This window comes from Hyperolius riggenbachi, chromosome 3 (assembly GCF_040937935.1).
Source record: "Hyperolius riggenbachi isolate aHypRig1 chromosome 3, aHypRig1.pri, whole genome shotgun sequence".
NCBI lineage: Eukaryota > Metazoa > Chordata > Amphibia > Anura > Hyperoliidae > Hyperolius > Hyperolius riggenbachi.
The window spans coordinates 184502989-184519135 of NC_090648.1; the positions used below are offsets into that span (position 1 = coordinate 184502989).

Below are 16147 nucleotides of genomic sequence, written 5' to 3' on the forward strand. Positions count from 1 at the left end.
AATGTGAAGCAAATAGAGTAGAGGATTTGGACAGGCAGCTTTATCAAATAACTTCCTCTCCCAGGAATTTCAAAATGGAATACTGATCCTCTGTTTTAAAGCTTTTAAAAAGTCAACACTATTGTATGTGCTTTCAAGATGTAATGAATTAACTAATTTGGGCAACAATATTACCGTGGTCTAGCCAAGGTAGTCAGGTTGCATGGTAAAGCTGTGTTCCAACTTGCTTCTGGATCACGTGCAGCCAGTGGGAGAGGACAGTATAAAGTCCGCTCAGGTCTACAGTGATCCAAGCTAGAGCACGGGGCAGATTTGCTCCCCCCATAGGCTTTGCATGGGGAACGCATCCACCTGGCATTGGGATTATTGCGGACTGCACAGAACTGCGGTCCACTTACTTCCCGCAGGTCCGTTGCAGAATGACAAGTGTGACCATCTCCTATGTAAAACATAGGAGCCGCACACTCTCCGCTTAGCAATGAGCGGAAAATGGACTAAAAAATGTTCTCCGCTCTAGTGGGAACAGAGCCCAATTCTCCATATTATCAACTAAAGTAATTATTCTTTTGGACTATGGTATTAATACCTTCACACTTGCCCTTCTCTGTGGTTAGGGAGCCTTCCAACTTCAGCTATGTTTAACCACTTGCCGACCGCACACTCATAACGTGCGTCGGCAAAGTGGCAGCTGCAGGACCAGCGACGCAGTACTGCGTCGCCAGCTGCAGCCTAATTAATCAGGAAGCAGCCGCTCGTACGAGCGGCTGCTTCCTGTCAAATCACGGCGGGGGGCTCCGTGAATAGCCTGCGGGCCGCCGATGGCGGCTCGCAGGCTAGATGTAAACACAAGCGGAAATAATCCGCTTTGTTTACATTTGTACGGCGCTGCTGCGCAGCAGCGCCGTAAGGCAGATCGGCGATCCCCGGCCAATCAGCGGCCGGGGATCGCCGCCATGTGACAGGAGACAGCCTGTCACTGGCTGCACAGGACGGATAGCGTCCTGTGCAGCCCGGCTTACCAAAGGGGGCCAGGTAGGAGAGGGAGGGGGAGCATTTCGCCGCGGAGGGGGGCTTTGAGGTGCCCCCCCCGCCAGCCACTCGCAGGCAGCAGAGATCAGACCCCCCCAGCACATCATCCCCATAGGGGGGAAAAAAGGGGGGCAATCTGATCTCCCTGCCTGCACCCTGATCTGTGCTGGGGGCTGCAGAGCCCACCCAGCACAGATCAATCAAACTAGCGCTGGTCCTTAAGGGGGGGTAAAGGGTGGGTCCTCAAGTGGTTAAGAAATTTGATTTTAAAAATTATTTCCTAACAGCAAGAGTGATGGGTAATTAGTTATTTGTAAAGTATACTCTTGATTAAGTAATTTACTTGACCCAATAAACATGAAGCTATCCAACACATTCACTGCAAGTGTAGATAATTACCCTTCATGTCACAGCCTACAGGACATTCATTAGATTGAGGGCCTGTTCAGACTATCTGCGTATGAAGAATGCGTTTAAAATCAAAGAAACGCAAGTTGAAAAACGCATGCGTTTTTCTTGCGTTCTAATGCGTATTCTATTGCGTTTTGCACACACACGTGACCCAGGGGAAAAAAAAAGAATTATGGGAACCGCAGAGGAAAACGGACGCTAAAAACGCAATAGTACGCGTTTTTGATACGCGTCCATAGACTTTCATTGCGTCCGTTTCTATGCGTGACGCACAGAACTGCGTGCAGCAATGTGGATGAGAAACGTATGCGTCTCATACGCATACATGTGAACTAGCCCATTCAAAAGCATTAGGAGCCGTTCCTATGCGTTTTTGGTACCCGTATGTGTTCCCTGAAAACGTCTAGGAACGCGCATAGTCTGAACAGGCCCTAACTGCTGTAAATTGTTTACATTCTAGAGGGAGTGAGGTGTGTGTAAAGTAGAATCTTAATTGTGGTTTCTGTGGTTGAGGCTTGGCAGGTCTCCATGCTGGCTGTAGTAAAGAAGTGTTGCCTTCTAGCTAAAGGCATTGATATTGATACATTCTCCTTATTAGTGAAACATTTAAATTTCTTGTCTTTTTTTTTAAAGAATGAATCATTGGGAAAACCATAGATAGCACACCTTTGGGCCTGGAACCCACTAGCAGTACGCTACTAAGCAGGTGTGATTTGAAAAGCTTGTGCTAATGTAATGCTATGGGTGTGATCCCACTTGAGTGGCGTAATATTATTTAAAAAAAAAAACCCTATACCATTGCATTAGCAAGAGCTTTTTTTTTTAAATCACTAGCGTTTAGAAAAGGCTGCTAGTGGGTTTGAGCCCTTACACAGTTTGTCAGAGCATTCTATTTTGAACTGGGTTGTTTTGTCATTTTGATTGTTTTGAAGTAATAGTAGGTTTGATTAGTTTTCAAAATTTTGTATGGGGGAGTTGGAAATTGTTTTGTCCCATTCTGCTATATCATGCTTAGTATGTCATAGTGGATGAGCTGATCCAAATTTAAAGGGGAACTGAAGAGAGAGGTATATGGAGGCTGTCATGTTTATTTCCTTTTAGACAATACCAGTTGCCTGGCAGCCCTGCTGATCATCTGCCTCTAATACTATTAGCCATAGCCCCTGAACAAGCATGCAGCAGATCAGGTGTTTCAGTGGTTCAGACTTATAAGTCTGATCTGACAAGACTAGCTGCATGCTTGTTTCTGGTTTTAATCAGATACTACTGCAGAGAAATAGACCAGCAGGGCTGCCAGGCAACTGGTATTGATTAAAAGGAAATAAACATGACAGCCTCCATATACCCCTCTCTTCAGTTCCCCTTTAAGCTGAACCTTGGATATTTTTACCAAAATGGCACAAAATACCTTTCCTGATACCTCCACGTCTCCATACTTCCTGGGTTAGCTCCTCCCCCTAACCCCTATAGGACCCGTATAGATCTATAAATAAAGGTCATGACCCTATACACCCCATTCTCTTTTTTTGTCCTCAGACACTATAGGATCCGTGGTGGTATGGTTATTTTCAACTGTATATTTTATTCTATCTTATTCTATCTTTACACTAATTAATCTATTTTCTAGCTCATTGAGCACCTTACCCGTAATGCTAGGTTTTTTTCCAGCTACCTACATTTTTTTCCCTGGCTGGGAGACTTCTATGGCTGCTAAATGCGCCCCACATAGAGCTCCTAGGGATCAGTATGGTGTTTTGCACGGGCTAAATGCCTGTAAGGATTCACTGTGTGTCCGCTTCAGGATGCGCTTGGCCTACCTGTGGGCTTTCTCCTCATCTCGTATCATCTTCATGTTGCTCAGGGAGGACTGGGAGCGCTGCAATGGCGGCGGCGGCTTCCGGTATCCTCCAACAGCGTCCGGAAGTGGATTCTGCGCATGCGTGCGCCAGCGCCGGCCAAAGTACTCGGAGGAGTTCCGAGCGGACATATTGGTTGTGGGCGCACGTGCCCTTTCTAGCGTGCGTAGGTGGAGCACGCTTAGAGCGCTGTATTTAAGTCAGTTCGTTCCTCTCCTTCAAAGAGAGAGGAGTGGAGGACTGATAGGCTCTGCTGGTTGGTGCATTTTGCCTTTGACAGTGTGGACTTTCAGGAACTTAGTTGAAATAGTAAGTAGGAGATATTATCAATGGTCTAATCATAGTGTTGGCTCTTTTGGCTAATTTATATGAGATTATTGATTACTGGTTTGTATTCCCCACAGTGAATCCAGCCGAAAATACTGATCCAGGTCCATCTGGGTAAGGTTTTTTTCCATATATCTTAAAGGGGCCTCAAAAAAAAAAAAAAAAAAAAGGGGTAGCATACAATTAGCAATTAAATTATTGCTTATATGTTCTAGAACACAGAATCAGGAGGATACAGACCAGGGATCTAACAGACCAAGGTCTACAGTTCAGCCAGTAGATAATGCTTCTTCAGGAGCTTCTAGGTAAGAAATGGGATATTATCCACATAAATATTATTCCAAAAAAAAAAACAAAAAAAAAAACAATCCCCAATAAAGCAATTAAATATTGCTTATGTTTTGTAGAGCGAGTGGTACAAGAGGATCTGAAGCAAGATCTAACCGTACGCATTCAAGGTCAAGATCGAGATCAAGATCAAGATCAAGACCAAAGAAACATATTTCAAAAAAAGACTCGCAGATCATCTAGGTCTAGATCCAGGTCACGCTCCAGGAGAAGGAGGCATTCCTCTAGATCAGGCTATCATCATCACAATTACAGATATAGATCACCATCACCAATTAACAGACGCTTACCGGATAAAAATCAATGTTGGGCCTGTCCCGGTCAGGCAATGCCAGGAAAGACTGTGTGTGAGACATGCTTTGCTCAGCTAGCAAAGTCACAAGAGAACAAAACCGAAGACATATCTGACATAATAAGAAAGGTGGTGAGAGAAGAGGTGATGGCACATTCATCAACCTCTCAACAAGCGGAAAAAGATCAAGAATCAATTGATACGGACAGAGGAGAAGATGATGAAGCCCCTTGTCTATTTGACTTCAGACTAACAAGCCCTTTCATAACGGCTATAAAGGAGGCACTAGATTGGGCAGAACCCACCGGCGAGGAAGAACAAAGCAGGGAGTATTACTCACATTTATCGAAAAAATTGAATACTTTTCCAATAATGAGGGAAATAAGAAACTTAATTCTGGAGGAATGGAAGAAGGTGGAAAACAAAACCTCATTTCATAATCGTTTTTCCAAACTTTATCCATTAAAAGACGAGGAGGTACCTTTCCTCTTAAACCCGCCAACAATAGATGCTTCTTTATCAAGACTAGCGAAGCATGTGACGCTTCCTAGGGAGGATTCCGCAATCTTTAAGGATCCGCTTGAACGGAGAGTAGACAACGACCTGAAGAGATCATATGTATCGGCAGGGGCTACCTGTAAACCAGCCATAGCTCTTACTTCAGTGGCAAAAGCTCTTAAAGTCTGGACATCCAATATAGAGCAAGCAGTTCAACAGGATGCAGATAAGGAAGAAATATTATCAGCAATGGAAGATTTGAAAATTACGGCAGACTTTGTAGGCGAAGCTTCAATGGACATCCTTAGATCCCTTTCCAGGATTATGCTAAACTCAGTCACCGCAAAAAGGGCTATGTGGTTAAAGTCATGGAGGGCAGACATGGGCTCCAAACAGAATTGGGTTAAGATACCATACGATGGAGTATTTCTCTTTGGGAACGAGATGGATAAGGCGATTTCCAGAGTAACCGGAGGAAAATCGGGACTTATCCCACAAGACAGGCCACAGAAGAGAAATTTTCCGCCCAACAGAAAACAAAATACCCGTTTCAAAGACGCAAGAACATATAGACCAGGTAAACCGTTCAGAGGTAACTGGAAAAGTTCACAATCTTCTCTAGCAAGATCACTGAAATCTAATACATCGTCTTCTGGCCAAACTAAGCAGTCTTTTTGAAGTTACGCCCACCCGGACGTCCATGGTGGGGTCCCGTCTGATGAACTTCAAGGACGTTTGGGTGGAAAAGGTCAAGGACAAATGGGTAATTGCGACAATATCAGCAGGGCACAAATGGAAATTTCAATACTCTCCGAGAGACAAATTTATTCAAACACGGCTTCCAAAGAACCAAGAAAAGGCAGCCACATTGAGAGACTATGTGAATTTATTGCTGCAACAGAACGCAATACGCACAGTCCCATCAGGGGAGGAAGGAAAAGGTATCTACTCTCAGCTCTTCCTTGTGCAGAAAAAAAGCGGAGGATACCGTCCGGTGATAGACCTGAAGTATCTAAACAGATCGATATCAATTCCGAAATTCAAAATGGAATCCCTCCAATCAATTATTCTGGTCATCATGCCCCAAGATTGGATGCTATCCATCGATCTTCAGGACGCGTATCTTCATATACCCATACAGGAGAAACTGCAAAAGTACCTGAGATTTTGTATAGACGATACACATCTCCAATTCAATTCTTTGCCCTTCGGGCTCTCAACAGCACCTCGGACATTCACAAAGGTGTTAGTATCAGCAGTGGCGGAGTTGAGGCTCAAGGGTATCAGAATTCACCATTATCTAGACGATATCTTGATTTTGGCAGACTCAGAGCTGAAACTAATCATGCACAGAGACATCACAATCAAATTTTTGGAAGAGTTGGGTTGGATAATCAACCTCAAGAAGAGCCAGATGACTCCATCCAGGAGATTAATCTACCTCGGAGCAACCTTCGACACAGTGTTCAACACAGTGTGCTTACCGGAGGAGAAAGTACAAAAGATTCACAAAATGATGTATTCAACAATGTACCTTCCTTACATCTCAGCAAGACAGTGCCTGCAGGTACTAGGAGTAATGTCATCAGTGATTCCCATGGTGAGATGGTCCAGATGGAACATGAGAAAATTTCAGTTGAATTTCCTAGGCCAATGGAATCAATCATCAATGAGCCAAAGAATAAAGCTATCAATACCTTGCAGGATTTCATTACTATGGTGGACCAACCAGGACAACTTAAGACAGGGCTTCTCACTTATTCCCCAAAACTGGAGCATAATTACGTCAGATGCGAGCCAGGAAGGCTGGGGAGCCCATTGTCTTCATCACTGGGCACAGGGTCAGTGGCCGGAGGTCCAGAAAAAAGTTGTTTCCAATGTATTAGAACTCAGGGCAGCTTTTCAGGCAACCAAAGCTTTTGCACATGTTGTGAGGAATACAGCCTTATGCTTAAGGATGGACAATCGTGCAGCTGTAGCATATGTCCAGAAGCAAGGTGGGACCAGGAGCTTATCACTAATGAAGGAGCTTTCTCCATTAATGAATTGGGCAGAGGAGAACCTGATAGCAATCAGAGCAGTCTACCTTCCAGGGAAATCGAACGTGCAAGCGGATTTCCTATCTCGGAATACGCTCGACAACAACGAGTGGAAGTTGAACTCGGGAGTTTTCAAGCAGATAGTACAGTTGTGGGGTCTTCCTCAAATAGACCTTTTTGCATCAGACCACAACAACCAATTGCCAGTATTTCTCTCCAGACACTGGGTCCCAGGCACAAGTGGAATAGATGCTTTGACGTTTCCATGGAAGGCATCACTGGTATATGCCTTCCCCCCAGTTCCACTATTACTGAGATTCCTGAGGAGGCTGATGACAGAACAAATGGAAGCAATAGTGGTGGCTCCTTACTGGCCCAAGAGGCCTTGGTTTCCTCTGTTATTCAGGATGTCACTTTACCCTCCTCTGAGGTTACAGATGTCACAGAACATATTAACACAGAACGGAATGAGTCATCAGAATCCGGAGATGCTGTCCTTAGCGGTATGGAGATTGAAAGGAAAATTCTAATCGAAGCAGGATTCTCTCAGTCAGTGATAGGTACCTTATTGCAGGCAAGAAAAGTCTCAACAAACAAATCATATCACAGAATATGGAAAAAATTCATAGACTTTTCTTCATTCAGGAGAGTTGACTTTATGTCCCCATCAATACCTCATATTCGAGTTTTTACAAACAGGCGTTGACCTTGGCTTAAGTGTCAGTACCATAAGAGGTCAAATATCAGCCATTTCAAGTCTGATAGGCAAGAGACTGTCTGCAGACAGACTGATCCAGTTGTTCTGCCAGGCATTAATGAAAATCAGACCGCCAATCAAAAAGATACTTCCCTCATGGGATTTGCCGTTGGTTCTGGAATACTTATCGGGGCCTCCTTTTGAGCCTATTGAATCCTGTTCTATTTGGAACCTAACTCTGAAAGCAACATTCCTAGTAGCCATATCTTCGGGCAGAAGAGTCTCAGAGATTCAAGCTTTGGGAGCTACTGATCCTTATATTACCTTTTTCCCAGATAGGGTAGTTCTGAGACCAGTAATGACTTTTCTACCAAAGGTAGTTTCAACTAAACATCTAAATCAAGAGTGGACGCTGCCAGCCTTTCCAGACTCAGAAGAAGGATCTTCATACAAGCATCTGGACATTGCTAGGATTTTGAGAGTTTACATTGAGGCTACAGAACCTTTTAGAAGTTCGGATCATCTGTTTGTTTGTCCTTCAGGCCCCAGAAAGGGGAAGGAGGTTTCGGCTAGGACAATAGCCACCTGGGTAGTCAGATTGATAAAGTCAGCCTACAGAAACATTGGAACAAATGAAATGCCCTCAACTTCAGCACATTCAACCAGAGGTGTATCAGCTTCATGGGCAGCCTCATCGGGGGTTTCGCTTACTACAATATGTAAAGCAGCAAATTGGGCTTCCCCAAATACATTTATCAAACATTACAGAATAGATCCATCTGTGTTAACCTCTGTTAATTTTGGAAGAAAAGTCTTGGCATCTGTGGATAAATAATTGTTATCTGACCTTATATAAATATTTTGCATATTCCCACCCGTCTGGTTTATTGTGTGCTAGTTATATCCCAGGAAGTATGGAGACGTGGAGGTATCAGGAAAGCTGGAAAATTTGTACTTACCTCTGTAATTTTCCTTTCCTGATACAACTCCACGTCGACATACGACCCTCCCTTATTTTTGTGTGTCTGAGTACTATAAACAAGAATGGGGTGTATAGGGTCATGACCTTTATTTATAGATCTATACGGGTCCTATAGGGGTTAGGGGGAGGAGCTAACCCAGGAAGTATGTCGACGTGGAGTTGTATCAGGAAAGGAAAATTACAGAGGTAAGTACAAATTTTCCAGCTTTGTACACCATCCTTACTTATGTCTTTAGGTTTCCTCATAGTATGTGATACTATGAGGAAACATAGTGAACACGTGTGGTGGTCGCATTTGCAAGCTACTTATCACCTGGAATAGCATATGGTCAACTGTCTCTACAAGTTGTAGATCAAGTGAGCCTTTCTAGTTACTAGGACAGAGAACGCTTATCCATGTGTGCTGCCATGATAGATTTTAAAGGAAGTAATGTTTGGAAGTTTAAAAGGAACCTGAAGTAAGAGGAATATGGAGGCTGCCATATTTATTTCCTTTTAATCTCTTGCCGACCGCGTCACGCCGATGGGCGTGGCCGCGGCGGCAGCCCCAGGTTCGCCTCACACCGATTGGTGTAAAGTCCTGGGGCTCTGTTTTGCAAGAGATCGCACACAGGCTGCGCACACATCTCCTGCTTGGGGGGGGCGGAGCTCCACCCCACCTTCAGTCTCCGAGTGGCTACTGCAACTCGGGAGACTGTTAGACGGCGTGATCGCCATCTATTTACTCATATAGCGATGCGATGGGCAGCAGCGCTGTACTGGGGACAGCCATGTCACACGGCTGTCCCCCGGGGGGACAAGAGAGCGATCGGCTCTCATAGGCAGAAGCCTATGACAGCCGATCGCCGTAATTGGCTGGCTGCGGGGAGGGAAGGGCATTAAAGAAACAACTTTTTTTTCCCAAAAAGCACTAACAACAATATTTATTTAAAAAAAATAAACATGGGGGAAGCGATCAGACCCCACCAACAGAGAGCTCTGTTGGTGGGGAGAAAAGGGGGGAGGGAGGAAAATCACTTGTGTGCGGTGTTGTGCAGCCCTGCAGCTTGGCCTTAAAGCTGCAGTGGCCAATTACACTAAAAATGGCCTGGTCACTGGGGGGGGGGGGGGGGGGGGAGGGGGGGGGGTTAGCCCTGCAGTCCTCAAGAGGTTAAGTAGTACCAATCGCCTGACTGTCCAGCTGATCCTCTGCCTCTTATACTATTAGCCATAGACCCTGAACAAGCATGCAGCAGATCAGGTGTTTCTGACATTGTCAGACCTGACAAGAATAGCTGCATGTTTGTTTATAGTGTTATTCAGACATTACTGCAGCCAAATAGATCAGCAGGGTTTCAAGGGAACTGGTATTGTTTAAAAGGAAATAAATATGGCAGCCTCAATATCACGCTCACTTCCGTTGTCCTTTAAGCTTCTTTACAGCTCGAGAGTCAGCCAGGAAAAACAACAAAACACATATATAAGTAGATACCCGTATTCTTTGGACTATAAGACGCTCCTAGGTTTAGAGGACAAGAACCAGGGGGAAAAATATACACTAAACCTGGTGCGTCCATGGTGGAGGGGCATCTTGTGGATTATGTCCCCTTTTTACCTCATGTCCCCTTGTCCCTCATGTCTCCCTGTGTCCTCTTGTATCCCCTATGTGTCCGCCTCTGTCATCATTGTTTCCTCCTGTATGTCCCTTTATGATTCCCTTGTGACCTCTATGTTCTTTTGTGTCCCTCGCTGTGCTCCGTTTTTCTCCTTCTGTCCTCTGCATGGGCACAGTATACAGAGTCCCTGACATTGCGGCAGGTTGGAGGTTCATATTGGCAGACATTCACAAGTCAGGAACTCCCTGTATTTGGACTACAAGACGCCGTTACTTTTTTCCCCACTTTTGGGGGAGAAAAAGTGAGTCTTATAGTCCAAAAAATACAGTAAATACTTGATCTACTTATATAAAACATATGTATTGTACTGTCCATATTTTGATTTCAGTGAGTTTTATATAATGCATAAAGAGAAAGCTGTTCTATGCATTTTTTATTTTTATTGCATCTGGCTGAAACCAATCCTGATTCCATCCCCTCCCTCTTTTTTCCCTCCTCTGCCTGAAATGGTGTGTACAGGTGTACGAGTGAAATCGCTGCCAGGAGACTTGGGTGCAGGATACAGCCGATACATAGCTTACCCTGCTCCTGCACAAGTCCTGGCAGCATTAATTACTATTCCTCACCAGGTCCACATGGATGGTGGGGAATAATGTAATTTCAGCTTCCAGCTATTGCTAGCGGCCGAATTATAGTGTTTTAAAAGTAACTTCAGCTCAGTCTGACTGCGCAAAAGTTACTGTGCGCTGCTATAGCCGTAATTCGTATTACGGTGTATGGTGGCGCCAGCTGCACCCAAATCTTCTGCGCTCTAATCGATGTGTTTGGTATACAGAACTGCACTGTGATATCTAGCTTACTTTCTAAATACATGAGCAGAGCATAGCTCAGATTTCAGCAGCTTCTGCAAAGGGGTGAGGTGATTTATCTTCTATTTCCCTTCTCAGCCTTGTGTCACACTAAACTGCCCTCAGCCAGTAACAAGGAGCAGGAATGTGGGAGGGGGAAGAAGGGAAGATAACAAGCTTCCCTCTCCCTGGCAATATACAAGAAAATAATAAGATTCACTACAGCAGAAACATTTATAATTATATCGGAATACTTGCAATACAGGGTCAGGGTGTAAATTGCAAAATAAATACAGAACAGTGGGTAAAATAAGGATTTGATTTTTATGACCGTCAATCCCTCTTTAAAGCAAAACTCCATGAAATGTCTTTAAAAAGTACAAATTAAAAATGTTTAAATACCCTAGCCACAGTTTTTGCCCTTCAAAAGTTATCAGCTACACAAATTTTAGACACTTGTAGCGAGCTGGTTGAAATGCCTCTCAGAGTTTGGAGGCAATAGTAGAAGCTGATTATCCCTGCAACTGTATTATAGGTAAACAGAGCATCTTTAAACACAAAAGAATGCCCGAGGCATATAGTTTAATCGTTTTAACACAGAAGGCCATATCTTGTTGTTGGACTATACAGTAGACTCTCGGTTATCTGGCACGGATGAGGATCGCCTGATGCTGGATACATGCGCTTTCTGGTTGCGTGACACTCAGTTTTTAAAATAGGCCCAGCTAATAGTCATAGGACCCACTCTATATACAGTACATACCATGAACTCTGTATTAAATGTTAAAATACAGTAATTAAAAAAGTATATTAACCTTGGGGGAGCCATTGAACCTAGTCTTTAAAGCACAGCAAAGCCCACAAACAGCCTTGAAGGCCAACTTCTTAGGCTGAGTACTGCCAGCGGTTTGTGCTGGTTGGTTGAGATTGGCTTTACTGAATTCTGGATAACCAGGACTCTACTGTATATTGGTTTCAATAGCAAAAAGATTTTTTTGGGGCAATATTTGCATACCTAGGCAAATAAAAAAAAATTGAAAAATTAAGTTTAGCACAGTGGCATAGTGGTTAGCATGGTCACCTTACAGCGCTGGCCATCATGCTAACCACAGTGTGTACGTTCTCCGTGTGCGTGGGTTTCCTCTGGGCACTCCGATTTCCTCCTACATACAGATAAGTTAATTGGCTTCCCCTAAACTGACCCTAGACTACAATACATACATGGACATAGAACGATTGTAGGGATTAGATTTTGAGCCCCTCTGAGGGACAGTTCGCATCAAAACAATATACTCGGTACAGCGCTGCGGAAGATGTCGGCGCTATATAAATACAAAATAGTTCACAGTGCGCAGATGCGTTGCAAAATAATTCTGCATGTCAACTTGCTGCTAATACAATTCTATGGGCCTGTTCACAATTCTGCATTGTAACGGATTGCGTTTTTTTCTAACTTGCTCCATGCAGGCTTTGTGTTAGGGCTCGTTTCCACTATCGCGAATCTGCATGCGTCCAACGCATGCAGATCCGCACATGTAATACAAGTGGATGGGCCTGTTTCCACTGTAGCGTTGTTGAGGTGCGTTTTTTTCAGCGTGAAAAAAATGCACAAAAGAGCCAACGATTTCGCCTGCGTCAGGAATCCGTGCGAATCGCCGCTAATGTATTTAATAGTAAAAACGCATGCGTTTGTTACATGCGTTTTTACCCGCGATTTCGCGTGCGATTTCGCACCTTTTTCAATTTTATTTAGCCCTGGCAGTGTCATGGTTAATTTCGCATGGCACCCTGCCATGCGAAATCGCGGGTGGAAACGCATCCGCATGCGTTTTTACAAGCGTCGGAATGCGGCCAAAATCGCGTCGCAACAGTGGGAACGAGCCCTTAAAGTCTATGTCTAGTCTCCATCGCAGTTCACACTTACACATGTGCATTATGAAACTAACCACTGTGAACCTAGGCTGTTATAACTTATTCAAGGGATACAGTTAAAGGGGAACTTCAGCCTAACCAAACATACTGTCATTAAGTTACATTAGTTATGTCAATTAGAATAGGTAATATAATTTTTTACCCACCCTGTTTTAAAAGAACAGGCAAATGTTTGTGATTCATGGGGGCTGCCATCTTTGTCATGGGGGCAGCCATGTTTTTGGTTGAAAGGAGGTGACAAGGAGCAGGAGACACAGTTCCAACTGTCCTGTGTCCTGATCACCCCTCCCAGCTGCACGCACTAGGCTTCAAATGTCAAATTCAAAATGTAAAAAAAAAAAAAAAGTTGCACCAAAACAGCAGAACGAGAGCAACAACATCAGAAATCCCATCATGCTTTGCACAGCATCAGGGGGAAAAAGCCCGGGCAGTTTTCTTCTGTGCAGCTAAAAATGAGGCTTGGATAAGAGAAACAAAGTTCTGATGCTGTGAAACTGTTAAAGAAACACCAGGCCTTTTCAGTGCTGCCAAGTCGATTTTTAGTCCGGAGGTTCACTTTAACGTATCCTGGAGTTCTCCTTTCCATGCTGTGAGATGGAATGTCTCCTATTTTGGGTGGGCTGCACAGAACACTCATATCAATTTCAAGATTTACTGAAAATGACCACAGCTCTTTCCCTAAACATCATAACTCAAATAAGTAATTACATTGTTAAAGTAAAATCAATTAGTGTCACAATCCAAAAGGATTTACAATGTTTGACAAACTCTGTAGATTATGCCCAGTTTTTAAAGTGTGTCCAAAGATGATGCAAATGTTTTATGTAAAATTGCAATACGTCCCTGAGTCATAATGCAAACATTGCTAAGTCATTTCACATAAGCGGTTAGGAAACCGGCTGCCCTGCCTTGAAGAATAACCTGAACATATGGCACCATTATTTCGCCAAAACTAATTTATGTCTTTGGTAATATGGGAGTTTTATTTGGGAGCAAATTGTTCAAGGGAAGTGGTGTTCAAACATCTAATAATCTCTGGCCATTTCTTTTCATTCATGTTCCAATTCTAAACCACAATTGCTTTCAAGGAATTCCAAACAAAAAAACAGTGTCTGTGGAAACAGTTTAAGTGCAGTACACTCTGTAGGGACATTATTCTCACATAGATGACTTTACTCCTCGATTTCATATTGCATTGAGCGGCAAATGGGCACTGGCAGCAGTGTTCTAGTGCATAAAACAGGTCTATGTGCAAAGTGGTTCACTGGTCTATTCTCAAGCTAAATAAATGTACATACAAAATTAGCAAAATCTTGCATCAGCTCTGTACTATTTGCCTCGTTGACAATGCCTACTTACCAATTTCTTGACCTTTAACCATAAAAATTCATCTCAAGTCCAGAAAGCCTTCCAGTGTTGAGAAAAAAAAAGACCCCTAGCTTGAAACTCACCCGTTTTCACAGATTAAACATGGCATCAGTTGAATGAGTTTTAGTTTGACGTTGGTCTGAATAATCATTGGCTTTGTAATTATCCTCAGTGTTGAGCTTGGGAAGAAGCCTGAAATTGTGGGTGCCATATTCTATACAGCAACATCAAGACTGTTCAGTAAACACTGACTCTCTTAATGTAATGAAATTGGAAAATAAGCATCTTTTAAGCATATTGTCCAGAATTCATCTCTTTTAGGCCAGGAACCCACTAGCAGCTCTTTTCTAAGCACTGTCGCCAATTACAGATTGCAAGACAAAGTTGGCGACGTGCAGCAAACTAGGTACCCAGGACAGAGTGCAGAACTGCTTTTGAAAAACTTTCAGCATATAAGCTGCAAGAGGTATCATGGACCTTACCAGAAGTTTATTTTTTAATATTTATATTGTGCCAACATCTTCCACAGTGCTATGTACGTATGTATGTATACACACTGTACTTTTACACTAACTGGCCCTCAGAGGGGCTAACAATCTACCAGTAATCCCTACTATAGTCATGTCTATCATACTCTAGGGACAATTTAGGGGGAAGTCAATTAACTTACCGGTTTTGTGGATGTGGGAGGAAACTGAAGTGCCTGGAGGAAGCCCACACAGACACAGGGAGAACATCTGTGCAGATAAAGCCCTGTCTGGGTTTCAAACCAGACACCCAGTGTTTTAAGTCAAGTGCTATACACTATGCCACTAATCAATTGAATGACAAAGGCTTCCGGCAACCCCCTCCCCCCTTGAACTATGCACCTTTCATTCACAAATGTATTCAACTCTATGTGATGGCTCTGCCAAAAACATCCTGGCGCACTCTACCAAATAAATAGACGCCATTACGCTTACAAGAGAAGGTCTGACAGTACAGGAAGTGGCCAAGGTCAATGATGGTTACTTATTACTGGTACGCATATAAACTATCATAGCTAAAGCACAATAGAGACCAGGGTAGACACTGATTGCCTGTCTGCAATTATTGCATAAATGGAGACACACATGAAAGAGCATTGTAGATTCCTATTAGCTGATGCAAAACTTTTTTTTTTTTTCAGAGAGCTAAACATTTACATTTGCTGGGGAAGTTGCATGGCTGAAAGGACATTTCATGGTCTTGAAGAAATTAAGAGCAGTTACATAATAGATTTTATTCACTCGCTGAACTTCTAACCAGATACCTCACTGGCTTGGAATATGCGAATTTCTCAATTCCAGCAGCAGTGTTTTCAGAAATGCTTTAATTAGGAATAAAAAGGAAGAAGTGAAGACATGTTATACTTAATGTCGTCCAGGGGGACAAAGAAAGGGAGTTTCCCCGTATGCCAAAATGATTATGCAAACAATGCTTCAAGCCCAGTCCCATTTAATAATTGTTCCATTTCTATCCATAACTGTGCCTGTTTTCAATCACTTATTGCTGTTTACTCCTTTCAGCCACAGCTAAAGGAAAGCATATTTGCAGCCACTGAACGCAGAAGGTTGGGCAAACGTGCCATCTAGTGGATAAAAGCCAGAATAGCCCTGTCACATTGACAATTGGAGCAAGGCAGACTGTATTCTAACAAAATAAAACCCTCTGAAGGGCAGATGTATAAAGCTGCACACTGTTTCTTACAGAAATTTCCCATTCAAATATAATTTTAGAGTCCCCCCCCCCCCCCCATGATTTAAAACCATTTTCTATGGGTGGAACGGACGCTTGACTACCATCGCTCCCAAAAAAAAAAAAAATCAAAAAAAAAAATTATATATATATATATATATTTGTCTTATGTCTTTGGTAATATGGGAGTTTTATTTGGAAAAAAAAAT

General features: G+C 43.2%; 1 long non-coding RNA gene across 1 annotated transcript; it reads left to right on the forward strand.

Moving 5' to 3' along the window:
• The first annotated feature begins 3648 nt into the window (after nt 1–3648).
• Nucleotides 3649–4258, forward strand: LOC137561248 (uncharacterized). The gene is made up of 3 exons (XR_011029947.1): nt 3649–3737; nt 3839–3928; nt 4031–4258. It is a non-coding gene; the product is annotated as an uncharacterized lncRNA (long non-coding RNA).
• Nucleotides 4259–16147: the final 11889 nt, after the last annotated feature.